Source organism: Pomacea canaliculata, linkage group LG8, assembly GCF_003073045.1.
Source record: "Pomacea canaliculata isolate SZHN2017 linkage group LG8, ASM307304v1, whole genome shotgun sequence".
Taxonomy (NCBI): Eukaryota; Metazoa; Mollusca; class Gastropoda; order Architaenioglossa; family Ampullariidae; genus Pomacea; species Pomacea canaliculata.
The window spans coordinates 26010772-26037386 of record NC_037597.1 but is presented as its reverse complement, the minus strand read 5'-3'; the positions used below and the strand labels follow the sequence as shown (position 1 = coordinate 26037386).

The 26615-nt window shown below is 43.7% G+C and overlaps 1 long non-coding RNA gene across 2 annotated transcripts in view; it reads right to left on the bottom strand.

Moving 5' to 3' along the window:
* Positions 1–14386: 14386 nt before the first annotated feature.
* Positions 14387–26615, bottom strand: part of LOC112570666 — an 87376-nt gene continuing 75147 nt past the window's right edge. The window contains exons 1-3 of one of the 2 annotated variants that reach the window (XR_003100677.1): positions 21072–21873; positions 15152–15266; positions 14387–14710 (exon numbers count right to left, since the gene is read on the bottom strand). This is a non-coding gene — a long non-coding RNA (uncharacterized LOC112570666). Of the gene's footprint in view, positions 14711–15151; positions 15267–21071; positions 21874–26615 lie in introns of those variants that run through there. The other variant, XR_003100678.1, reaches the window with a different exon arrangement.

The window sequence follows — 26615 nt, the reverse complement described above, 5'->3', positions numbered from 1 at the left end:
CATCATCATCATCATCATCATCTCCCTTCTTTTATTCCTTGTCGATTCTTCTCCAACATCTCTGGCAAGAACCCTGCTCAGGACAAAAAAAAAAAAAAGTGAAGATGCACAAAAACTTTCTCGAAATTAATTTTCTTGTTCCATCTGATAACGTCGTTGCCATTCTCCACCTCGGCACCACGGCCCGGACAACCTGTCGACGGCTGCAAGTCGCCGGACGGTCAATCAACACCCGATCTTCGCCCGCTCCTTCAGGCTTCCAGGACCTCGCTTCATAATTATCTCTACTCTTGACTTTCGGAATGACACAAGGAGTAAAAAGGGCAGACTCGTCAAACTACTTCCGATTTCGGGGTCATGTATTATTGCGCCACGTCCAGATCGAGGCTCCGTTAGCGGAACTCGGCGTCACTCGTGTCAATTAAAGTGAGACTTAAGTGTGCATTACATGCCCTGTCTGAAAGCTCGACTTTCCAGCCTTCTACTTCCCCTCCACTCCACCACCACCTCAACAACAGCCACCACCAAGTCCCTACTCCAGAAAATGTCGTGGGGTCGGTGGAGATGGTTTCCGTTGAGGTTTAGATGTGTGTGTACGTGTGTTTTCATCTTGGGGTTTCCCGACTATGTTACAAGGGGAGGCGCCTGAGTAAAAACGACCTCTGTTGTTTTACTTATTCGTCCAGACTGTGGCAGTAAAACATTTAAAGGACCCGCCAGATGGCGTTTAGCGGTTCGCACCGAGGAATAAGCTCATTGACGCGAGCGAGGATGAGGCGAGTTCAGTGAGAACCGGGCGCCCGTGAAGATGGTGCAGCATCTCCTTCTTCCATCTATCACTCCTCTGATCACGGGACCAGAGAGCGCGAGCGCTTCACTCTCGTGCCTGCATCCCAGCTCCCGGCATGCACCACTAACGATGGGCAATCCAAGGGCGTAGAGATTTCACAGTTTGTCGAATGTTCGGGAAAGTTTGGAAACTTCATGCACGGAGCAGTCACATATAAATGGCGCTGGAATTAAAGAAAAAAAAAGGAGGTAAAAACCTGTTTGAGCTCCGACGGCTTTTACTGCAATGTCTGAGCCCGCTAACGAGGAACGGTGCTGACACTTACATGTTTCCACTGAGACATCGTGGAGCCGAATCCTTCTCTTCTTTTATTTTTTAATCGTCTCGGTCTTCGGAAAAGTTTTTTGCAGGCTCACTTTCAAGGTTTTTATTTCTTATGTAAAAAGAATATGCCGGCGTTGATTTTCCACGACTTCTGGGCTTAACTCCCTTTGTGACCTTAGTTCTGTGCGTGTTCTTAGTCAATGGGGAGACTACCCGTCCCGTCTGTTATCGCAACGGGTCCGCTTGCGGGTCTGTTAAAGACATGCGAAACCATTAGCAGGGATTTTTGTGTGTCCCGGGTACGCATGCCCAGTTGACATGTTTGTTTCATGAGGGTTTATAAAGGCGGTTTGCACGCTGGCATCATTACTGACACTGACTTTAACTTGTGTGAAGTCAGCCTCTCGACATGAAGCTGTGGCTTTATTGGTCACATACATTTCCTCGCCTTGCATGTGGATGTTGTTGTGACGGCGCGCGCTGGTGGTGGTGGTGGTGTGGTGGTGGTGGTGATGGTGGTGGTAGAGGTGGTGGTGGGTGACTGGACGAAGTGAAATCTCAGCATGAACATGCATACACGCTTGTTTGTTTGTTTGTTTGTTTGTTTGTTTGTTTGTTTGTTTGTTTGTTTGTTTGTTTGTTTGTTTTGAGTCTCGTGGGTATAAGGAGAAAGTATACCAAAATATTATACAGGTCAGTGTTTACGATCTCTCTTGACTTTCATCGCTTGTCGTCTATTAAGAGCAACATTACAAGAATCACTAAAAAATGAGAGGGATTAGAGCTCTGTACCAATCAGATTTGTTGCTTTTTTAATACATATGTGGGAGCGGGATGGATAGTTCATTTGGGGTGGAGACAGGAGGAAAACATGATATAGCGGAAGTGGCGGAGTCGGGAGGTTAAAACTTGTCTCGATTTTGTGGACGGACAGAAAACTGAGCCCACAGATAAAAAAAAAAAACTTAGCTTCACGATCTACTGTCTACTCTCAGAGGCCTCTCTGGCGCCTTCCAGAAAAAATGAGGGTCGGAGAAATGGTTTCGAAGAGAAGTCAGGCAGCGGAATTGATGGTAGTGCCCGTGGCCTCGTTGCTAGAGGTTTTGTCTGAAGCTCCGCCAGCTTGGGTCACGGAAACACCGTGGAAGCCGTTACCAGGTCCTGTTCACTTGCTCCAGAAACACACTGGTGGACACTACAAAGTTGTACTAATTGGATAACTGCTCGCGGAAACATTCATACGGTTATTGGAACCTTTAGCTTTCTTTTGAAGTATCATCGCAAGGTCTCGCTAACATGTCCGGAAACATTGTGATGGCAATCACAAGGTCCTGTTAACTTGGTTTGGAACTCTGGAAGCATTATGGTCGCTATTACGACGCCAGACTTGTAACGGAAACATCACGGCGGTCATTGTAACTTCTTGCTAACTTTCTCTTGCAGTATCAAGGCGGCTGTAACGAGTGTCCGGAAACAGCATGGTGGCCATTACAAGGTTTTGCTAATTTGCCCTGGAAACATTATGGTGTCCATTACCAAGTCGCGCTTGTAACGGAAACATTGTGGTGGCTGTTACAACGCCTTGCTAACTTCTCCCGGAAACACTGTGGAGGCCATTTTGACGTTGACGTGACTACCAGAGCCTCTTCTGGCTCTCTCCGCCTGACGCCCTCGTACAAACCTCAAAAAAAACAAACAAACCACTTACACTACCCCGTTAAATCCCTCCCACACAACTCACACAGCACAATGACTACAAGGATGATGAAGATGATGTAAATGATTGTGATGTCTATCTATCTAGGCAAGTCTCTGTAAAAGAACTGCAGACAAAGGATCAAAACATCGACACCTTCAGCTGCAAGTGACCCCTGGCACGCGAGACTCCAAGCGGCGAATAATAAATTCTTGTAACCCGATTACGATGGCCGCCCCGTTATGGGCCCCGGGTTCTTGCAGACGGGAAATGGGAGCAGAGTTTACTGCATTGTAAAGCACCCGCTCTCGCAGTTGCAGGCGCTGGCATCGGCCACTACCAGACGACGCTGGTGATGTTCAGACGTCCAAGGCGAGGTGAATGATGAGGCCGGCGCCATGTCCGACTCATTGGGGAGGTGTCCGCACGGATCGACTGTCGGGGATCAGGGGGAACCTTAGAACTTGGAAGGCCGGCGACTGGTTTCGACCAGGGGCTCGGTGTCGCGACTAAAGACAGTGATCGCCTTGAAGCAGATGACTGGGAGGGTTCTGCCCATGCACTTGGTGTCAAGTCCGCCGAGCGAGTCCCGTGTCCATATATGGTCATGGTTGACACCTCGCTTAAAAAGCTGGTCCCCAGGGTCCCTTACATTTGGCGAGATGTCCCGACCTTCCTTAGTTGAAGGGAGTCATAATTTGCGAACGACCATAATTTTTTTCTCCTTACATTAAACACAGAATAATGTTCCACAGTTCATCAGGAATCTTCATTGGTTCTCCCAAATATCAATGCCCCACACAGAACACAGTATGTTCCACACAAAACAACACTCCACACGCACCATAGACTGTCCCAGGTAGAATTTTCCAGGAGATAAGGTTCAAGAGGACCTCACTGGAGGGGAAGAAATTTCAAAAGAAGAGCTGAATGTAACCTAAATACTTAATGTGTGTTTATATCTACCTCAGCGCCTGCTCTAGAAATATCTTTAGTTTCTTCTGCATGGTCTTTTTTTCAAGACACACCTGCCTATGCGTCTGAGAAAGATTGGTTAATGATAAAATAAAATTTCCTAAAATCACACATATGGGTGCGCTCACAGAGACAGACACACCTGCACGCACACCAACATGTAGGTGAGTATGTTGGGTTAATGATTCTTGGATAATTACCGAAAATTGTAGAAAGAATAAAGCTAATCCTTCTGACGAATGGTCACACTAGCGATGATTCAAAAGTACAGACTGCTCCCAGACATGATGGAGAAAGCCACGGACAAGTTCTCTTCGATGCTCTCCCTTCATTTTATTTATTTCCTTGCTGGACCGTAAGGTGTGCAGGCGAGATGCAGAAGAGGGCAACAACACGCCCATCACCAAGCCTAAACATTTCTCCTCCAACTTCTGAGGCAACATCCTGCCCACACTCTCCTCTCCCCAGTCCTTCCAAAGAAAGGTCAAAGGGCACATAACTCCAGTGAAACAATAGCGGTTTGCGTGTGCTGGAGTCTTTCCTTCTTCGCACACCGCACCCCGGTCTGTTATTCGACGAGACAACCGCTCGTTAAGGAAAATAGAAACATGCAAGGTTCTTGGCGGGATTATACCGATGGCGAGCAAGGGGTCGCATGCAACGACAGGAAGTTGTGGCCAAGGAAGCTAGAAGGAAATTTGGTCTAAATCAGCGAGAAACTGGAATGGAGGTGGACGGTTGTGAACAAGTTAAATTAGTTCTATTCGTGTTGTGTGTCTTCTTTTCTTTTCTTCCCTGGGTTTCCTTAGCTTTTTAGAACCCACCGTTCTCCTACGTGGGGAACGATCTTTGTTACAGAAGGAGGATATGTTAACTTGGCTGCACACAAATGGCCAGTTTGTTTGCTTGTGAAAACATTGCTTGGACATCTTGTGCAGGATTCATCAGGATTTGCACCGTCCTGGCCTCGGTTTGCAAAATGGGGATGAACACACGTATCGCGAGATGTCAACAGAGTCTGTTTGCTGTAGGGTTAGTGAGTCCTGCTAGACAGGTTGTATATGAACTGGAAGCAGGACTACCTCATAATTAACATAGTACGACTAGTAAATTAATTTTTGATTCATTGAATAGCATAAACAATATAGCAATCAATCAGGAAATAAGTACTTAAGAAGTACTATAAAAAAAATAAAACCAATGCGAAACAAAAATCGCAGTTTCATTGAGTACGATAAAGAAAAACTAACCAGCTCAGAAACAAAATTGTAGAATAAAATTCATTAAGTACATTAAACAAAATATAAACCAATGATTGTAGAATACTTTGGCAGTACTTGTTCTAGAGTGATAGTTTCTGAGGTGAGGTTGTTGGTCCGAACATACCGCACCTCAGTGCCTAAACACTAAATACCAGCGAGAAAACCCATAAAAACTATTTCATTTTTCTTTTAATCTCCATCACAGTGTAGAAATGCTACTTCAGCGGGTCTCCTTATCAAAATTACACTTCTTTTACAAGCCGTGAGTACGCGTGTATCGGTTGATTCAACTTCCGGTGAGAAACGGCTGAAACGAAGTCGCCGACATTGTCATTAAACTGAAAAGATTCTTGGGAAAATTACTTTGGGTTGTTCTGACTTCACGCTCTTATACGACGAAGGAAAGAAGTTTATAAAGATTGCAGACGTCCGCCACCTCCCCAAGATGGCGGCCACTGATAGCAACAGGAAACGTGCTTTGAACTCTAGACCACGGCGGCAAAGCATCTCGAATGTTCCTCAGCAGTAATGGGAGGGAGGAACTTGTTGACTGCTTTAGTCTTCTGGCGAGCAGTTCCAGTCCACGATTCACTAGTTGTAAAAACTGCCAGGGAGCTGTGTGGCGGTTTCTTCCCCATCTTTTAATGAGTCGCGTGGGCGTATTCCTGTGAAGAGAAGTTCACACCAAAGGATAAGAGAGTGAAGATGCGCTCACTGTTGGCCGCTTGATACCGGAAGTCCCTAATGGCCGACGGTTTTGCCGACACATGCCCCGGGACATCACCATCGGTGCCGCGCAAATAGGGGAAATATCCCTCGATAATGAAGGAGAGGGACAGGCAAAAAAAAAAAAAAGAAAGAGCCATATTTCATTTGAGAACAGTCTATACAATCGCACTGCCGGTACAGAACAGACACATGTACACAGTAAGTCAAAAATTTTCATTGTAAATTGAACATTTCTTGGACTTTACATTGTGTCCCTTTTATATATTGCAACTTATTTCATTCTTTTATGAAAATTCAAACAGAAAGTGAGTAGACTACCAGCGTCTGGTGTGGTCAGTCGATGGTTCGATGCCCTCGTTGCACAGTGAACTTGCCACTAGGTGGCACAGCTATTGAATGGATGGTTGGTCCCTTACAGGGAGGGTTAGGAAAGACAGAAAAAGGACATGAGCATCGTCTTCAGAAGAAAATCTGGCTTCGAGATAATCGCGGTGTTTACCACCTTACTTTCTTACCTACATCCATCAAACGTTTATGGATTTACCTTTATCTCTATCTTATTTTTAAAAATACTGTTGTGAAAGCGCTGTCTTCTTTGTATTATTGGTAAATAACGTGATCAGCGCATCTACAGACTTGAAGTAAACAAAAAATGAAAATAACCTCCATTAAAAACGATACAATTCAGCCATAACACTTCTTCAAACATTCCGTTATTTCATCGTACAAAGAAATGGTGTTGGTGAATATGTCGGGGTCACTGGGTTTGACCTTAGCTTGACGTGGCAAACGATCACATTCACCTGTGGTCAGACACTTCATATTGTCCATCCAAGCAGGAGGGAAGATTCTTTGCCAGCCACACACAATACTTCCATTGAAAGTGGGAAGCAAGTACAGACGAGGACAAGTGGCAGGCGTGGGACGTTCTGTGACGTGATGTCACACGTGGTGACGTTGTCACACGTGGCGTAACGCCCGGCAGGTGAGATTTAATGGCATCACCCACTGTGCAGGTATGTCAGCGACAGGAGCGTGGCTCTGACCAGGATCGAGATAATTTTCTGATTTGTTCCTTGTCTGACTCAGATCTTCTTGCAGGTAAGAAGACAGACTGACCACGGTAAACACCGTCTGTCTGTTGGTGCCATTGTCAGCGCCATAAAAAGCCCTCGTCTAGTCGTCTGTGCCTGACGCCTGGGTGTTTGTCCTCGTCTTCTTCTACACCAGCTTATTTTTCTAGCATTCCTTCTGATGCCTTCTTGCATGACTGATAACCAAGGCCTTACAATTGTGCATAAACACCATTTCGTCCAGCTAATCGCACTGCGCATTAGGAGAGAGAGAGAAGGGAGAGAAATGTTTTTCCTCTTTGCTCTTTCTTTCTCTCTCTCTCACACACGTGTGTGATCCCAGAGTTCCTGCTGTCGCTTTCACACACAAGGGCAGCGGTTCCATCATGTGAATCTCTTCCGCCTCTCCTCTGTCCCAAGATGCAGTGCACGCCAAGCATGTTGCTTGCGTCATGCCTCCTGCCTCCCGATAATTGCTCTGCTTCCGCCCAGGCTTTCATTTCCGCTCCTGCGTTCTCCTGCATTCTCCTACATTCTCCTGGGGCCTGTCTGTGTCTGTCTGTTTGACTGTCTCTGGCGTTAAGGAGAGAGAATCACAGAGTGTATTTGTTTCGTGCTTTATAATTTGCACGCTTTGGCTTTTCTCGTCGGCGATGAGTATGTTAATGAACATCATTATTTGTCTGTATAAGAAATACACGCTTTCCTGTCCGACATTTTAACACAGCATAGTTATTTTCTGCGTGCAATTTCGAGAAAATTCGTGTTTCATGACATCGATGAAATAATAATAAATCATCACTTTGTAGCACGACAGGTAACTCTGACAGACTGATGCTGTACATCTGTGTGCTGTATAATTTGGTCTTAGTTCATTAGTTGATTACTTCCTTAAGACAGACTGATTGAAAGAATGACTGACGTAAGAAATGAAGCAAGAAAAGAAGAAAAGAAAAAGTGAAGGAACGATGTTTTGATTTTGAAGTCTTCCATTATGGGCTGCTAACGAATTAGGGCCCATAACTCGGATCTTCTATCAAGCGAGGTTCTCTCTGTAATTTCACCACCACACCATGTGTAAACAGAATCAGTTATCCACGCTTTAATTGATGACGAAAGCACGATAGCCTGCCAGCTTCTCAGCTCAAAAAACTCCGCAGATGCCGCTGCAGCTGGATGCAGACTGGAAGGTTCAGGACATAATGGGCGCGAAGAAGATCTGGGTGAAGAAGGGAGGGATGGAAGGAAGGGGGAGAAAGAGACCCTGGACGGTTTGTCTTGAAGATGATTTGACGTACCCCAACCTCTTCCCGTGCCGCTAAGCGGCGCTCCGACAGAAACAAATTCATCATAGTTAGCTGCCTGCGCCGCGCGCCCACAAAATAGATTCCTGACTTCTCGCTGGCAGATATAAACCTCTCCTTTCAATCGCTTAATGAGCGTCAGCGTCGATCGTTGAACCGGAAGTAAAAGACGTGCATTTAACATTTCCTCCTCCGGCCTTCCAAATGAGCAACGTACTCAGCAGGAAAATCGGACTCCATCCAATTATCGCCCTTGCTCCTTTAACCTGCAGGCACTCCGCCACCGCCGCTAATAACCTTAATCAAGGACAGGTAACTCAGTCGCGCAGGTAACGAGGTACCTGAGATGGTCAAGCGAAAAATCGCATCATTTTGTTCGTCCGCTGAGGTGGCAGGAAATACCTGATCTTTCAGGAGTGAGGGTTGGCATGAAAGTGATCATTTTCTTCTCCCGCACAAAGGAAGGGCACCGCCTCGAGGGGAAGAACAGAGGGAACGCATACCGGAGGAAGCTCACAAAATGGAAGATTTGTGATTGGAGGATCCGTGCAGGCGTGAGGGCTTAAATTTGCTGGAAGTGATCGGCTGTTTGTGTGGCACCATTTTATGCGCCAATCCTTCAAAAATGCTGGGCGCTAAGTCGGGTTTTCTATTAGTCTTTTCGAATAGGGCAATGTGATTAGATAAACCTCAGAAACGGTCAGGCAGTTGAACGACGAAAAGGGTTAGACCAGTTGCATCGAAAATGAAGTGGAGAGAAGAAAGGTATAAACAAAAACTTTTCTTTCTCTCCCAACTAGAACAAGACATATGTCACTACGTTTATTGGTAGATCAATCAAAAAGTCAAAAATATTTTTATCTCTTGTTTACATACATACTAAGCACTGCTTACTGCGCTTACAAAAAGAATAAAGGCTGGCGAGCAAAGGGGAGAGAATGCATCTACGTGCCGCTGATAATGAGAAAATATTGCCGGCATAATTCCACTTATGACACAGAATCGTCTGGCAGGAGCTGCCGAAGCAGAACCCCTGGGTTCCAGTCGCTGAGACAGAGGCTTGAGCGCCCTGGCACATTCCGCGCATGCGTGTACATGGTGTTGGTGGTTAAGAGGTTAAAGATGTTGTGTATCTTGGGACTGGCGGTTAAGGCGTTAAAGATGAGTGTTGTTCTTACTACTCGCATCAAAGGGGTCTTGTAGTCAGTGAGCTGTCGGCAGTGGCTTCCCCTAGCTGCTACAGTTGCCAGTTGCCTCCCCTTGTCTCTAACAAGACGGTGCACGGGACTGGAGATTATTTTTCATCCTACAGTAACAAGTAATTCATGCGTACGTTGTTCTGTAGAAAAAAAAAGCAAAACAAAGCTAAACAAAACAAGCAAAACAAAGCGAAACAAAGCGAAACAAAGCAAAGCAAAACAGAGCGAGAAAGAACAAACCAAAACAAAGCAAAACAAATCAAAACAAAGCAAAACAAAGCAAAACAAAGTGAAACAAAGGGAGATGATTTGACAGCAACAAGTAGCGAGGACCACGAAACAAGTTTCCACTTACGACAACTCGAGAATGATGATAACAATGAAAATAGTGATGAGGATGGTTGCAATAATGATAATGACAGTTTCTTATCATAAAAGTCACGAGGTTTATCATTGCTCCCGTCGTGAAAATCGTCCTCACCCATCTGTTGAGAAGTTCATACTGATAGATGATGGATGAGTGCAGTTCAAAGCGATCGGTGCCGCAACAGACATTGGGACAGAGTGCAGTGCTGAAGGTTAATTGTTCCCATGACGATTCGCTTCACGAAAGTTCTTTGCCGCTTGATCACCTCCAGCACCATCTTACACTTTTTTATCTTTTTTAAAACTGCGGTGACATTCATCAGGAAATCACGATGCGTGTAAATCTGCAGGTACTAGATGAACTTTCTGATGCACATGAATCTGCAGGTACTGGATGAACTTTCCCGACCTTGCGATGGCTGTGATACTGGATGATAGGCCGATGCTTTCAGCAAGAAAGACTCAGATTAATTTAGTAACAAAGCGATACAGAAAGAAGACCAAAGAAACACGAGATACAAAGACTAAATACTATCACCTTATCTTGACTAAATCTTTGATTTACATGTGATGTACATGTGAGTGAGAGAAACAGAAAAGGAATATCTATAAGGTGTACAGGTGGACAGGAAGACAAACATCCACAAAGAAGACAACGTACAAAAAACAGAAGAGGAGGAAAATTCTAACTACAGTCGTGTCGACAGATAGGGAGGAAAACAATAATCAACTAGTCCAAGCAGGCAGACAATGTCTGGAATTTTGGAATGGTATATCGAGTTCCAGAATCTCTCACTTTTTTTTTCATTGACCTTCTATTACTGAATATTAAAATGTCATTCAGAATATTTTACATGGTATTCACTGTTCAGTATGTATAAGCAATAAATCTTAAACAATTTTGTTACATCTCCAAGTCAGTGTCCTTTACTCATATCTATATAATAATTTGTTGTGTTCATCAAAATAGCCAACAGTCATTACGGTGAGCTTTTGAGAAAGAAGAGTGTCTGTGTGAAAGAGACGGAGAGTATGAATGAGTAAGCTTTTGTATGTGTGTGCGCGCGCATGTTTGTGCATGTTGTGGGGAAAGAATACAGTTCGCTGCTGACGTTTCATGTCAATGAACCTGTTGGTTCTTATCTCTTTAGAGAAAAGTTATGGTGTCTGCTTAAAAAAAAAGAAAGAAAAGAAAGAAAAAAAACTTGAGCCGAAAAAAGTGCAGGTAGGTAAGACAAGGAGAATGGGGCATACATCTCTAAACTGAGGCGGCCATGTTGATCCTGTAGGTTGCGGTTTTCAATGAATGCACCGAGCTGCTGGGTGAAGGAAGGAACAGTGGTAGGACGGGGGAGGGGAGAATAAAAACGGTGAGGATTATTGCCCTTGACAGCCGCGAGATGGCGTTGCACTGGGGTGAATTCGCGAAGCGTTCAGGGGAACGAAACGAGATTTTATCCGACACGGCTTCTTTTAAGCTCGACCTTCCAAGCAGGTTCGTCGATACTGACGAAATCAGATAAAGTTTGGGAGCCGAAATTTAGGGGAAAAAGTAGAAATAAAGCCAGCCAATTTTCTGCGTGTAAGAGAGCGAGCGAGTGAGACAGAGAGAGGTGAGACAGAGAGTAAGAGTGCGTACACTACATTACAAGTTGCCCTCATATTCGCCCCTCTTTCTCTGGTTATATACTATTACCTACAAATTTTTGTGCCTTTTAAATAGATACATAAATAAATACATAAAAACGCAAGCATTAACACATTAACTTTGGAATATATGCACGCAAGCACAAATATTTCACGAAACACATTTTAAAATAAAATGGAAGAAGACCCATCACAAACAAAAGAGGACATGCTGTAGTGAAGATATGCAAAATGAATATCTGTTTTAAAATTAAAGTTTTGTTTATGATAGGATCCGGCGGACTAAATTTGGCCGACAATTGAGAGCCAGACTTCGTGAGATCGGGTCCTAATGAAATGAAGTGTAAAACAACAGGATGTAGATGTCAAAGATTTGGACCCAACTTCTGTATAGTTTCTCGTGGAGGCGGAAATTGATATTCGTCTTTCAGGAAATTGAACTGTTGAAGCAGTCCAATTAAGGTTATTTTATCTTGCAAAGTTCCTGCTCGCAGTTACTGTGACGCCAGAGGTCGCTGTTCCGAGGGCGGAGTTCAACTGCAAAGGACCAACCAGCTAACTGCCATTGAGGACATCGGAGACCTTAGTCTGGCAAAGTCACCAGCAGGTCCTTCTTTGCACTTTGGATCTGATGTGATCACCCTCCTTTGATTCGTGAAGGAGGGTTTTCCATACTTCACATCAAACCTTCTAGTGGTTGTAGTTCAGTAAGGTAGGGGAGTGATTCTGGTTCGTTTATGAGACAAAAGCTTGCAAACTGAATTTTACACATGTTTCTGCTGAAAAAGCATGTAATCGTTTGTCACATAAATATTTTCTAATAACAATTTTCCTTTTAGTTGAACGGGTTCATAACCGGCTGTAATTTTGTCTGAGGCAAAAACTTTTTGTCTTTTGTTAACACTATTGCCGGTAGTATTTCTCCAAAGTTCCACTCACAATACGAAAGAATACATAAAATACCTAAAACTTGTTTCCAATAATATTTTCCAGGATATAATCAGTGTTGGACAAAAAGAACTAAAATGTACCAGTGAAATTTCCCCCTATGGAAACAGCATCAAGTAAATATTCATAACATCAATTTATGATATTCTAGAAGCTGTTTATTATAAATCTATAAACAAAATATAAATTTTAATTAAGGGTATGACAGTTTTCGTTATTTTCAGCAGATTGTTAAACAATTCTAGAAGAAATTCCGTTCTGGGGACGTTTCAAAAAGTATAACCAGCAGTTTCGCTAGATTTTATACTGAAAGTTGTAGTTTTTATTACCAGTGTACAAAACATTGTTAAAAATCACGTGACGTGCACGGTAACACAACAGTTAAGTGCATGTCACTGAAATGTTGTTGCTAGGGCTTCCTGAGACCTTAGACATGGGTTGCCATGGGGAATCTCTCTTTCTGATCCTAATGATGGCGCACCCAAACAAAACCAGTTCAGAAGTGAAGCGGCGCTCTACAAAATTACAAAGTGTGATGGAAATGTACCTGTAACTGTGACATTTGAAGCAAATCAGACGCATCTGTGAATACATTATAAGGGAGCTCGAAGAGTTAATCCCTTGGTCTTGTCAAACCAAACGTGGTCCCACCAATGGAAGAGGTCGCTGGCGAGGGGCAAGACGTGTCCTGAACAAGACGATCACATGACTGGTGGCCTGATGATCTCTGCTTGAGGTCTTGCGTAGCCATTGGACATTTTGCCAGAATCTCTAGTACTGGTGACTCGAATCCTACAGGGGGTCTTGCATGCCCATGGACAATCACAATCACCACAATTTGTCCTTTTTACTTTTATTTCTTTGTGAGATGAATATTGTTATGATTACAAGTTTTGTTTTGTCTGGGAAGATTTGTTAAAAGACTTTAAATGACTTTGAGCGGCGTTAGTAACTCGAGAAAGTGCTTCTTGAAGGTTTGTCAGATGGAAGGGAAAGGTCACCATATCCACTGGACTACAAAGAATGTCTCCAACGCTTATTTTTCAAATTTTGCAATTTTTAACATAGCTATCATCAATTGTATGTATTCATATTTTTATGATATATACTTCAGACTAACCTTTCTGGCGATCCACTTTGTGCCAATGTAACAGGAGGTTTGAAGAATAATCTCACTTCTTGGCAGATTTCCCATTACCACAGGACAACAAACAAACTAATTATTTTGAATTATCCATTCTTCCAGAAATAAAAGCAATAGTACATACGACTTCTTACTAATCTCTCTGTTTTCTTGAAAAAAACTACTTGGCTAAGCTCACAGAAGTAGAGTCGTGTGGTTCCCCAAAACACAGGACCGTATGTCACCATTGCCACCACTACCAACTCTCCTCTAACAGAACCAGTCTCGCTATAATTATCTCGTATGCATCGTCTGGAACCAAGCTACTTAGTTTTCATTTCTTTTCAATTAAATCCTTTTACTATATTGACTTATTCATGAACTTTGCGATAGTTTTGCACTGGTATCCCAATGTTTTCCAGATGGAAAAATCAACCAGGATGTTTGAAATTTAAAATAAGAGTGACACATTCCAGACCGACATTAAGTCATCTGTTAAACGTGTAACATGGACTATTTGGCAACAGTCTCTGGCGCCATGATAGAAAATATCTGAATTCAAAAAACCAACATGAAGAATAATAGGATATCTGTGTAATGTTAAAGAAGTCCCACCCTCCTCTTATTATTCTATTTTGATATTTTGGGGGAGAGGGTATCCACTACAGCTCTCTGGATACAGAAAGCAAGAGTAGCTGGGCAATGGGTTTGCTGGGCAATAACAGCCGGCGCCACCTTTCAGACCTCAGATGGTCTGGGTCAGGCTCCCAGGCCTTGATGTTCCTTCTACCTAACTCTTGGACAAAGTCTCCTCCACTAATCTTGTGGACTTGTAGACAAAGTTACCTTCCATCTAGTCGTAGGGTCATATTGTATTTAGCAGCTATGTTTGGAGCTAGCTCGCAGAGCTGCGTTTGCCTTCTGTTAATTTTGATGTAGACGATAACAACAAACCAAACGACATTTACAGCGACCCGACGATGACCAAGGGATGTCGACATTACCAAGATGTCAAAGCTGTTTATCTTATGGCCATTATAGGAGCCATGCTGTCAGTATTACAGCCCTTCTTGATGAAGCTTCTATGCATAAAAGCAATCTACTCTAGTTTCTCCTCCTCTGTCTCCATCTCTTCCCTTAGTTTCTTCTTTTTTCCCACTTTACATTTTCTGGCTGCAAAGTGTAAAATTTATTTTCATTCCACGCTAACACCCAGCACAGTCCAGTCCAATCCACTAACCTGCATCTGTCACCACCATGGTGCTTGCCCCTCACTGAAAGATATAGGGGTGTATTTTGCTAAATGACATTTGTTATGCTCAGTATTAAATACTGTTTTTCAAAATATGAATAACACTTCACAATTCTCAAAATTAAATCCTACATCATCAGTCAAATGTATCAGAATAAAGTCGAATGTACGACATCTCAAATATCCAGTGAACATTGTTCACTGATAAACCTCTTTACTATTTAATGCCAGTTGGCTGTTGCCTTGAGAGAATACACGTCTACATGTATATTTGAGTTGTATCTGTTTATTTCCTCTATGAATTGTGATGTTTGTAGGCATGTGCCTTGAGGACAGAGAAGTCATACTGACTCCTGTTTCAGGAAATAGTGTTTGATACAGAGCTCAATCATGTCATTTGGAAAAAATGCACTTTACTACAGCTTTAAGAACATTGTTGCAAAGAAAAATATAAAAATCTTACGCCCATGTCCATCCCGGGTGATCTCTCACCATCAGCTGTTAGTCCTTCCTCACGGAGACCGTCCATGGCTCCGTCTTTTTCTTTGTCGTCGGTCCACGCATGCGTCGACAATTTCCTGCGAAAATTAAGTAAATATTTGTCCCATTTCAGATGGTCCTTAGTCCTTGCTTCATTAGCAGAGAAGTGTCACACAAGATAGATGTCTGCTTGGAAAGGGCTATTGAGAAGTCAGTCCTTGTTGTTGATGGTCTGCTTTCCTATTGATGGAGATTTAAATGGTCGGTGGTGAGTGCAACAGAAATCTTTCTGCCAAAGGCCGCAACACAGATGCTTAAAAAACAGTTAATCAAAAGTCTCGGTGTTATGAAAAGAGGATTCTGAGACAACTGTGTAGGCAAAGGGCAATCTAACGATAATGAGAAAATCACTCTTTCACAGTAATAAATTGCCGTCTAATAAAAACATTTTTACGACCAAAACCTCACATGCAACATCTACAATATTTACCTCGTTGGGTTCTCTAACAAAACAATTACATAGAAATATTAAAATATTCAATAAAGTAACTTGTATTTATTCTACTGACTGGTAAGAAAAAGAGCGCAAGCTTTACGTGCAATGGAGAATAAATTTTCATTAGTTTGAATTATTTAATGATTGCTAAAATTAAAAATTGTCAGTTAGGTAGCACGTGACATCTTTAATGTCACAGACTTTCCACATGAGAGGACTCAAACATAATATTAAACTAAAGTAGAATATACAAATCAACGCACAAGAAAACATTTTCGGCCCAATCTACGAAAATATTCGATATCTCTGTTCAAATGATGTGATCAAGTTTTTATTTAACTATATTCCATTGGTTTTGTAGCCTAACAACAATTTCAGAGACCAACGCAACTTCAGCAGCAAACAGATTTCCTGTTGCAGCTGAATGACACGCTTCTCTCTTTTACTCGTGTCTATTGATACTTCATGGAGGAAAAAATAAAAGAAATCAGAGGACTGAGTAAACCTTTTTTGAAAGAATGTTCACCGATAAACCCGCAGTGATCACCATTTTCTGGAATCATTGCGACTGTTTCGTGGATGCTGTGTAGATTGTTCAGTTCAAAAAGCTTGCCTGTTGGTCGGATATTGCTCTACACAAGCTATATTATTATGATGATTATTGTGATTATTATGATTATGATTCATTGATAGGAAGCGTTTGGGGATAGGCGAGGTACTTTGATGCGCTGACAGAAGAACAGATTTGTCCCCCTTGAGAACAGTGACTGTCCTGAAAGAAAGAGACAGAAAGACCTCATGTGTTATCACTTGATATCGAGAAGCTGCAGTGCTTCCTCTGATATGATTAGGACGATGACAACTGGAACAGCGAAAGAACAATGTGATCACGTGACATTCTCGTCATGTTCCTTCTTGGTGCCCGGTGTACGTACAGTCCATCAGGTAGAATAACCTTTGCCCTGTCGCCCAACTCCTACCTCCTGTCGATTGTCGCCTGTTTCTTTACGCTTGTTCCTCATGTTTCCAGTCTGGTCTCTTACTGCCATGAAAGCTCAACCGATGGTTTAGCGTGTGGCAGGATGGAAAGAAAAACTCAGTAAAAGCAAGACTAGAGATACCTTTACAGAACCATGATTTATTTATAATAAATGAGAATTCGTGTCTTTGTTGTCTCATCTGATGTAGTACAAGAACACGAAACAAGTGAGCTTGAAACATTCTGACTGATTTAAAGAGACCTTGTTTTCCGGTGAAGGGTTTTGGGCTAAGCGAAAAAATTCGAGAATGTTTGACTTCTTTTGTAAGACACTTCACACTAAACTGACCGAAAAAAAAACAAAAAACAAAATAAATAAACAAATCCAGCAACCAATAAACAAGAACAGAAAAAAACGCATAGTAATATCATTGCAACTAAAGTGTGCCGAGCCAGCAACAGAAAACTCCTTCCTTAAAAGCACTTTGACAGTAAGACTATAGACTAAGGTCTTCTACTTTATGATGCAGTCAAAGTTAGAAACCGGAGACAAGATAGATAGTTGTGGAAGCATGTTCTCATCGTGGTTGTCATTGCAACCACCTCTTGCGAATTAAAAAAAAAAAGGAGAAGCAGCAAGGCAACGTGGACACTCGACAACATGCACTCGTCTGCATCTCCTTGACGTCTGGCGGTTGAGACAGATTTTAAATAATAAATCGTCACTGAGAGACAGAGACAGCTGTGAAAATATAGTGACCAACGCAACGGTAATGTGACACCTCTCTACATCGCATGCAAGGCGCACGCAAGGCAGACTGCACGCACACACACGCGCTTTCACTCGGGTGACTCGATACCCGACTATTCAGCTCCAGTGCGAATATCGCAGAAACACAGCCAACAGGTCTGACAAAGGAAGGTGCTACATTACACTTTCAGACATGGCAAACTATGGATGTTTTATGATTTCGGTGAAGTTCTACAGTTATTTTTGGGGCGGATGCCGTCAGGGAAAACGTGGAATGATAGAAGAAAGATAAATCTCGCGTTGTATCGCCACAGGCGTGAATTGCCTTCGTAACATGCTGGAGGCCTTGTGAAGAATATTGCACCGGGCTGGTAGATTTATTGAAAGTATTGTTGTGAATTGCTAGATTTATGAACATTGTGTCGGCTTCTTGAGTTAGGAAAATATTATTTCGAGGCCGGTGGAGCTGTGAAAGGTGGTCGGACAGAGTTATGAGCAAATATCGGAGTCATTACCTTGTGTCGGTAGGGTTCAGGTCTGGACACAGAAGTGACCGACATGCAGGAGAGAAGGACAGACTGAAAGAAAGCACTAAAATACAGTCAGGGCTGAACAGTTTATATTCGTAGCTGCAATTCAATCTTTGCCAGCTAGACCCCTGTTCTCGGTATAATAAGCACATAGAAGAACACAGTGCACGAAATTATTTTGTGGATGCATCAGATCAGAATTACCGAACCAAGATTCAAGCAGCCGGTCCACAACACCACATTGTCAAATTTGTCTACTAAACTCCAATATCCTTTCGTGGAAAACAAATAAGAACAATAGAATGTTTGCAGATAAGCTAGAATAGACAGAAGAGCACAAACATTGTGAGTACAATATGACTTCCATTTAAACCTGTGGGCACGTGAGCGAGGAAGACAGACAGACAAAGGCTCGTCCATTGACTCACTAACAAACACAATCACATAACCGCTCGAGAAGACACGCAAGCAATGGAGAAGACGACGATTCTTTAGCCCGACAATCTCATTACAACGCCCTGTCGCTAGCCTCTTCCAAAACATGGACTGGAACAGGGTCCTAAGACCAGGGACCTGATGGGATGCCAGACAGACAGGGGACCGCCCTGTGAATAATGCAAGCCAATTATCCGGACCCTCCTTTGGGGACGTCAATGTTCCTCTTTCTCTGCAACCACCACCATCAGATGTCTCCACCAGGAGCGCGACCATCACCAAGACGTTGCCGTGAATGAAGACTCGGCGATAAGCTGATTTGTGCCCCGAAACATTTTGTATTCCTTTGAAGAGCGGCATTGGCTTACTAACAGGCCAGCTATTGTATACTTTATGAATTGCCTTGTATTCCTTACTAACAGGACGACTCTGTCTACTTCGATAATTCATGTTGTATTCGTTAGAAGGGAGGAGGGTCCATTTACCATTAAGTACCTACCATTGACTACCTTGCAAATATAGTATTGACTGGCTTCAAGAGATCAGGACTTATTAACAGGTTGACCATTGTGTACTTTAGTTGCTTCCCACCTGTTTCTTCACTGCAGCCTTCATTTGTTTGCAGAGTGGAGAAAGAATTACTTTCATCTGTTCTTATTATTATTTTAACAACCAGTTAGCGAGAGGGTCGGGCTTTTTTTAAATGACCTTTAATCTTATTTCATGTAAACTACAGTGAACAATAGTCAGGTCACCTTTGTAATAAAACAAAGGTCAGTAACTGTTATTTACCCTTAACTCACGTTCCTTATCATGCAGGTTGTTTCCCAGGTCTGGTCGGTGATGGGAAGGCGTTCATCAGTCAGATAAAATAAAGAATGTACAACTCTTGTTGAAATGCTACCTATACTCACAAAAGCTCGGACTGTTAATCATAGAAACTCGCTTTGTAATGCGAAAACAAAGAATGGTAAGAAGAAAGCTCCTGTATGCAATGCCAGAACATACCCGACAACAGAGATGTGCGCTAATGCCAACTACAACACTGGAAACAGAAGCAACCATTTTAATACCGAGGGATTGCACATCTCGGGTGTCCAGGGGCTGGTGTCAGCGTTGTGCCAGCGGGCTTACCCCAGTCGCCGACATTGCTTTTCAGATAAAGTTTTGTCTAACCGCTGTCAGCTTTACAAGAGGTTCAAACTTTGATCACGAGGAGCGCCTCTCAAAATGTTGGAGACCTCAGGGCCCGAGCTGTTGTGTGCAGTGTCCCCCCTTACCCTCCACATCCCTCTCCCAACATCCCCCCGACTGCTGAGGAGAGCCAGACGCGGGGCTGGGCAGATCCCGAAGATCACGGAGCTGGGCGTTCGATTAATTGAATGACATGCGATCCGGATGGGCGTGGCCGGAGGGTAGGGGGTGCTGCGAGCGGCTGACGCCAGGGAGGCTGGAGCTAAACCAATCAGAAACCCCCTCCCCTTTCGTCCACCCCGCCTCCGCGTGGCCCTTGCTTCGTGCCGCACGTGCGGAGGATGGGGATGGGGAGGCTGGGAGGGGTGGGGTCGTGTGCGAGCGCGCGCTGTGCGGCTGTGGCGAGGTGATCGATGGCGCTGTGTGCCCGGCCTCTCAGGTTCCAGACTGCGACTGCAGCCGCCAGCCTCCGCCAGACATCGATGTTGGATGTAAGAAAGCTACAGAAGAAAGTAGTTCGCTCCTCGTCATCATCTTCAGTCTTGGCGTTAGTAGTGTACTACCTTTTGTAGCCGCACCCACCTCACAGATAATTGTGTGGACAGGCCAGAAGCAGACGATCCAGCAGATTCTTGCTTGTCATGGATGCTGTAACCACCATGCTGCAAGGTTTAGAGTTCTGGCTCAAGTATCAAAAAGAGTGATCAAGGCTTTCAAAAGACAGAGCACCGAAAAGGGGGGAAATGAATATTATTGTTAAGAATTCTGTCCGAAAATTACTCCAGGTGTTTGTTGTCTGTCTGTCTGCCCACTTTCGATTGTCTTGACCTTTCCTATGATTTTCTTTCATACTCATCTGATTATTCCATGTCTGGAGGACTTTCTTCTTTAGGTACATAATTCTCACTCATATACCAAACCACTTACATTTTATCAACACATACACTCATCCACACACACATGCACGTGCTCACAGCCAATCACAGGAGTGAGTTGGAGAGTTTGCAGGGAATGAATGTCGGCAGAAAGAGTGCTGGCAGCATTTACACTGATGCTGTGAAGAGGTTCTTACTCTCACTATGTCTATGTCATATAAGTGGCTTGTGCGTCAGTGGAAGCGGCGGTGGCTGAAATATGTGGAGAGTAGTGTTCACCGACGGCTTTGTGACAACGCTCTCTCCTGCAGGACAAATACTGACACTTAGCCTCACAGACAGAAAAAATAACCGAAGGCGCCGAGTCAGTCCATCAATCAAGCAAGTAAGCATTTCTCTCTCCTTTTAGTGCATCCTTTTCTCGACTCTCGTCAAAGTCATTTCCTTCCTTACTTCTTTTCCTACCCTTCATCCTTCTACCCAGCTGTCCACGCACACCTCTTCCTGATTAGTCCAATAATCAAAATGCCGAAACCATTTTCTAGAATTTTTTTGGAACATGTGAGACAGCCAATTTTTTTATTTAGGTATTAAATTTTCCAGTCACCCAACAGCGAAAGGATACGACATAAATTTTTAATACCTGCCATAAACGCCCGCACGGACCTCTGCCTGCCCCTCCCTGCCTTTACCGCCCTCCATCACTTCGCTCGGTCGTGGGGAAGTGCCGCGGTGGTCTCCTCACGCCCGTGGGTGAGGGCTGCGACACCAGGCAGGCGGTGGGATCTTGGTGATGGTCCCGCGTCAAAGAGTCCCAGGAGACGAGGAGCTAATGTGCAGGCTTCGTCGCTCTTCTCTTTCGGCTTCATCTTCACGCTAAGCTGCGTCTGAGAACCGCCAGTCCTTTCTTGTTTCCTTTGGCTGACCATCCAGCCGTCCACCCATCCCTGAGTTTGTTTGTCAGTCCATTCATCCACGCGTCTGTCTGTCTGTCTGTCTGTCTGTCTGTCTGTCTGTCTGTCTGTCTGTCTGTCTGTCTGTCTGTCAGGTTCAGTCCTCCAACAATTTATTCATCTGCCTAACGACATATCTTGGCTTCTGTGTGACAAATGCGTAACGAAAAACGTGCACACGCTTCTGGAACCGTTTGCCTTTGTTTTCAGACCTACAGCTTCACATTCCCAAAGCCATAAATTTATTTGTCAGCGAGTGAGTTACGACTGCTGTACGGTACAATACAGTTAAACGAAAGAAAGACAAAAATAAATAGAGTAAAAGAAAAAAAAAATCCTCTGAGAAATAAATTGAACTGTGTGCACACACGGGTGAACCCTGGGTTGGAGCCACAAAGAGCAGCGCCCTGGCAACCACGCCCTTATTAGAGTTCTGAGTCCTTTACCTGCTCGTCAATCAAAGCCTGTCATCAAGCGTATGTCAGAGAACAGATCGTTATACCTTCTCTCAATGTTGCTCAGGAATCTTGCTCGCACAATGTCGCACTTTCATAACAATTTTTTTTTCTTTTAATTGCAGCAGTGTGACTGTGCATTATTAGCATGTGGTTCGAATGAATGAATGCGTATGTTCTCGTTGCTCATACGATCATCATCATGATCATTCGTAAACAAAATGTTTGTTGATAGTAATTAAACATTTAAAATAATTCGAATTTACCTGACCGACTTTGTGTCATTGAATTCTTTGTCTACCTGCCTGATACTTGTCTCTTGAAATGCACCAACATATACAAACTACCTTTCACACACACACACATCTGCATTCATTTGCATACACGTGTTCGCTTGTTAATTTTCTTCATCCTTTATTTTATTTTTTTAAATACCTTTTCTTTCTTACAGTGGCATTGCATGGAGATAATGACTGACCATAGAGCAGGTGCTTTCTTTTCACTCTTCCAAAGGAAGGAACCGTGTGTGTGTTTGTCTGTGAAGTGATACGGTCCTGCCAGTCTTTGTGGCCGCAGTCAACAAAAGTACGGGTAGTTTTGCCTTCAGCTTTAATAACAGACGGGTTTCCTTCTTTCTACCCAGTCTTCAATCTCTGTCACAGGACACAAGAAGGCAGTTTGTCAGCCACAAAGCTTCGTCTCCCCAAAGTAAAAACTGGGGATACGGTACCTTGGCGGTCCTCGCCAACCTTTTATCACCCTAACCTGACAGAGGATATGTGTTGCGATATCCTTGCCCACCGCCGAGGGCATAATCATAACGTCTAGTTTAATGGACGCTACACGGCGGTTAGAAGCACCCGTGTCAGGTTCTTTTTAAAATCTACATCACTCAAAAAAAAAAAAAAAAAAAAAAAGGAGGAGCTCTTACCCGTAATTGCGGCGCTGTGCCAAACACTTGAGGGATAGTTTAATCGCAGACGACCGTACCTGCCTCTTACAGACGACGGGTATATGAATTTTCTCATAACACGACATACACAATGTCGTTCCGACAAGACATCGGGGTAAGGGGGGGAATGGGGAGGAGGACAAGAACTCGCGGCGGTTGCTGTTTTAACGCCGATCATTCGCTCTTCCGGTGTCAGATTTAGAGTCAGAATTGGTTTTATCAGGGTAGGAGGGTGGAGTAGGGCTGGCTGTTTGCTGTTGTACACGTCTGAGCGCAACGAGGATGATGGAAGCTTCGTCACACGTTTAACGACAATGTCTGGCCGGTTCTCTTCTTTATCTCCGCCTTCCTTCCTTCTTCGATTTCAATTTTGTTTTATGTTCAAGTCCATGTTTTGGGGTTTTTTTTATTTTTTTTTTTACTTTTCAAAGATCGTGTTTGTTCATTGACTTGTCCATCCTTCTATTTCTTCTTCCTCCGCGCTTTTGATTTACTATACCGATTTTTTTCTCCAATCTTTGTTTCTCTCCCATCCGAAGTCTCTGCTTGTTGGCAGCCGAGTATAGCCGATTACAGTGAGAAAACTGAAATGTTTTAATGGGCGCTAAGAACGTTTACAAATATATATTTTTATTTTTCAGTTATGTGCAGCACCATAATAGTCAGTGTAGTAAGCTGGGAGAGGAACGGTCCACAACAGACAGCCACAAATTGAAGAAGGTAGGAGGGGACAGAATGATATAGAGACAATGAATGACAAACTTCGGATGGACAAACTGCAATTTTCGCCGACGACTCAACCGGACTCTGACAGGAATTTGACATCAGACGCATTTAGAGTTCCTAGTTTCTACAACCTGCTCTTATTTCTCCGCCACAATGTAGATGTTCAATCAAGTGAGCGGAGACCACACAATCCAGATGGACAATCAACTCAGGAGACACACTCAGATGGCCACACTTGCTGCCATCTCGGAGAGTCCATTGATGTCTACCTTTGTAATTCATGTCCAACTCATCACTTTGTTCTATTTTGAGCGGCATTATAAACGCCTCCACATTTGTAATACTTACCTAATGATTACATCTGGAGAATAAGAATTGGATTTAGACATTGTGTGTTCTTTTATAGCCTTTTTATTTAAACTGCTGTTCCGATGTTACTCTCGTCAGGGACAATAATTTCCTAAAAAACATTAAGAAAGATGTATTTGTGTGTATATATATATAGCCTCTTTAAATGTCATTTTATTGATGTTGAGATTTGTTTACATGAATGTTTATTTTAAAAATATTTCTTTAATTTATTTAAGAAGTTATGTAACTATTTAAATATTTATTTAATTATTTTATTGATTCATCTAAAATTCTGCAGAGGAGGCTCGTGGAAGAAAAGACCAAATAGGATCGAGAGAGGGCAACAACTGCGGTCCTGTCTTCCCTCCCACTAAAGGCGCCTCAAGAAATGGCGACCAGCAATGTCCAGGGCCCACCCCCAGAAGCCATGAAAGTGGTTAGCGCTGTTCACCCTTCTGTCCTCTAATTGCATGTTACCCGAAGCACACCCTTGATTTTCACTCACGACCTTCATTTTTCAAGCCTTAACCAAAACCCCGAAAATAGCAGGCTTAGCCTTATAACAATCTGTCTTCAACTGACTCATCCGACCTTCCCTTCTCTTTCACCCTCTCACTTTCCTCCTTAACCCTCCCCCCTCCTCATCCGTGGGGAAGAGGGAGGGTGCAGGGGGAAGGCCGGGGGATGTCACGTTAGAGCAAAGGTTGGTGTTTGGAAAATCACAGACATCAAATGCCCATCCATCTGCGAGTGTCAGCCGAGGGGACACGCCGGTGACCGCATTAAACCTGAATTAGTGTGAAATTAAACCGTGACGGTCCCACCCCACGCGACCTGATACTTGTAACGAGAACACAGCCCGACTGGATGACCTGTCAATCGCTTTATCGTCCTGCAACTGACTGTAAGTCTATTAACAGACGAGCAGTGATCATCCTCGCCAGTGTCATCAAAAATTCCACACGGAGTAGTCTTGACATGGCATTGTCATTTGTCATAAAAACTCTGTACCATGTGATGTGGAGTTACGTGTCTTCAGGTGAGAGCGATGCAGACTTGGGTGGGTGGCAATAAAATTAGTCAGTTTTTCAGTTTGTTGAGTATCTTCTAAGTTACACTACTGTTCCCACTAATATCCCGTCTACCTAGGAAAAAAACAAGAATTCCTGTGAAAACAACAGAGATGGGTAGGAGGAGAACGAGAACCAGTCACCAAAAGCGTCAGGGTATATTTACATACACCCGGGATAGTGTCATGAAAGCATTGTCATCCTTAAAGATCCTCTACCCGTGTTTCTTTCTTCCTCTCCTGTCATTGTTCCCGTTCTATCACAAAAGAGGGCCGTCATCTACCCGTTTCACTCACCCCCCGTGACTATTGAATCTCGCCACCCGAGTCCCTGCCACCCAGTGCTTTGGCTCCGATATTGATCAGCTGGGGACGGTTAACACATTCTTCTACTAACCGCCGCCATCCTAGACCTTAATTAACCAGCCTCGTCCTCGGGTAGCACCTCACACACACCTGGAGGTATAGGAGAAATTGGGGTGGCTGAGAACTTTGAGCTCGTAGCGAGAATTGGATGAAACGAGAGAAAACTAGGAAGAAGTGAACTGTGGGAGGGAATAGAAGGAGAAAGTCACCTGTAAATCGTTGGGACAAGAAAAATATAAAGGCGAGGAAAACCCCATACCTTCTGGGATACAAGAGAGTTATGAGAGGAAGGGCATATGACAACGAGACGATGATGATGTGGCACTTTTCATATTAAAGTCGAAATAATTCTTTTTTTTTTCTTGCCAACTGCTTGACACTAGAGTTCCAAGACAATCACTCATGTCGAAGTTGTTCTTCCACTCGTGTCTTTATTTTTTCCGAATTGTTCGTCTGTGAACTGTGAAGTTTGTGTCAGACTGCAAACACTCTTTCTATAAAGTGTTTTCTGCAGGTAGTCTTTAAATCAGTTCTCAGTAACTGCCAGTCTGCTGTCTTTGAGGAGAGGCCATCCATCACTCTTAACGCCGATTCTCAGGCAGATTTCTTCCGCTACAGCTTGTCGTTGTCGCGGTCTTGATGTATACGCTATCTGGTGGTGGTGGTGGTGGTGGTGGTGATGGTCTTGGTGGCGAGGCGTGGGCTGCAGGGAGAGATGGAGGGAGTTAAAGGACTACATTACATGCATTACCGAGGGGACTGATAAGATCGTTTCTCACATTCTTCGTCGACTGCAAGAATCTTCCATACACTTTCTGTCTCGGGCGTAAAATTGTTGGGAAAAGTGAAGCAAAGGAAAATAGGAAAAGAGAAAGAGAGGAGTGAGAGAAAGAAGGAGATAGAAAACCAACTCAACATCCAAGGAGACGGGCTGACGGACGTGCGGTCTGGGAAAGAGTTTATTGTCCCAACACCTGCTGCTTGTCCACTTCTACTGTCTTTCACTCTATGGCGCAAGAGACCCCGGGTTTCTCACCTGTCCGCAATTTTCGCCAGGAATCCCTGGCCTTCCCATCAGCCAATAGGTCAGACGCCGGCGGTCCTCGGCTACAAAGTGAACACTGCTCATCCCACTAACGGACCTACGGGTGTCTGCAGCTCGGGTTTCAACCACCGGGTGGTGTGTCAGGTGTCAGGATTAAGTCTCCACCCTGCATGTCTCCGTCAAGTCCTGGACCGCAACGCCCCGTGAAGATGCCGGGGTGTGAATCAGGGAAGGTGGTGTAGTGGTGGTGGTGGTGGTCAATTTAAAGTT